This window comes from Atta colombica, unplaced genomic scaffold, assembly GCF_001594045.1.
Source record: "Atta colombica isolate Treedump-2 unplaced genomic scaffold, Acol1.0 scaffold39, whole genome shotgun sequence".
Taxonomy (NCBI): Eukaryota; Metazoa; Arthropoda; class Insecta; order Hymenoptera; family Formicidae; genus Atta; species Atta colombica.
Window position 1 is genome coordinate 643,281 of NW_017259498.1, and position 1,625 is coordinate 644,905.

A 1,625-nucleotide genomic window follows, 5' to 3' on the forward strand; every position below is an offset into this window, starting at 1 on the left:
TAATGGAGAATAATATATAATAATAAATAATAATATATTATATATAATAGAGGAAATGCAAAAGAAAAGACATTGCACCTCTATTGTTGATAATATCTATTAATTCGCTTGGAATTCGATAAGCTTCTGTAATCTCGAAAAGTTGGATCCCTGATTTTTCCATGTCCCTTGTGTTGTTCTTTGTTCTCCACAGGATAGAGCGTAATGCGCGTGATATGCGACAGGCAGACTAAACGAAAGCGAGTGATTGTGAGCTCTCCCAGGGTGAAATTATTCGATTTGTCGCGACACACGACGCAGCACGAGATGTACATACGCGGTACTATATATGTCCTTCGTTGACGAGTGGAGGGCCGCCATAAGAGGGCGACGCGGCTTGGTCATTTGGCTTGACTTCATAAGTCATTAGAATCAGCCCCGGAACGAGTCGTTTGCAGCAAAACACCCATCAGTACGCGCGCGGGAAGTTACACACGCGTACAGGGTGCCCCGGATGAACGGATCAAATTCTGATGAGAAACAATTCAAAATCTATTACACTTTCCTATTTTTTATATTAGTCGCTTTTTTATAAACGCATTGAAATTAAAATAATGTTTAAAATAATAAAATTACGAGATTGAATCTTGTTCTTCGGATATTAAAATTGGCGTTAAAATTATACAATTTTAATTATTTGCATGTTAAAGAATCTCGATGTTTTTTGATATTTTAATTGAGCAAATGTTTATCTATGATTTGAAGAAAATAAAGACTACGTTTAAAGTACCATTTGGAAGTTCCGGACACCTTGTACAACTGGCGGACTTTAGGCAGGAGAGGAACGCGGGGTTCGCCTAACCAAATTACATCAATCCCATTTCACATCGTTTTGACATGGCAATTGAATTGAGTCTCGCGCAACTGTTGTGTTTTTGGTCGTGCGGAGAAGAGGCTTTGAGGACAATGGGGTGGGAAAAAGAGAAGGAAGCAGTAGACGCGATGTCAATTTCTTAACAAAGTGCAATTAATGATCGGATATACAAATGTGATTTTTCTTATATCGCACATTAAATTAAATAAAATAATGTGATAAAGTGTTCGCGATAATAACAAATTTAAACCACATGTAATATAAATTTTAAAGATATATATAAATTTTATATATAAATTTTCAGTATACAGAGTGTCCCGAATTTAAATGGCCAAACTTTGGAATCAATGAATTAAACAAAAGTCCTTTAAAGATATGCTCATTTTTTGCTTCGTTTTGGAGATAATTGCAAAAGAGACAAAACGTAATTTTTGGAATATTATTGTTTTCAAAGTGGAATATTGTTTTCGTATACGACTTCAGCGATAATTAGAGGCAGTGCAAGAACATTCGATTTCCAGACAGAAGAGTGCTGGATCATTATGTTGATCAGATTAACGTTGGATTGCATAATTACTGTTCGTACAAGATGCGTGCATTGCTGCAAGAGGTTAGCATTGAATAATATTTGCATTAAGCAAGTGACAACGTGAAAATAAATGTGAATGAGTAAATAATAAATTTCTTTCTTTGAAATTTGGACATTTAAATGCGCAGCACCTTGTATATAAATTTTTTTACTGAAATATATTTATAATATTTATATAAAATT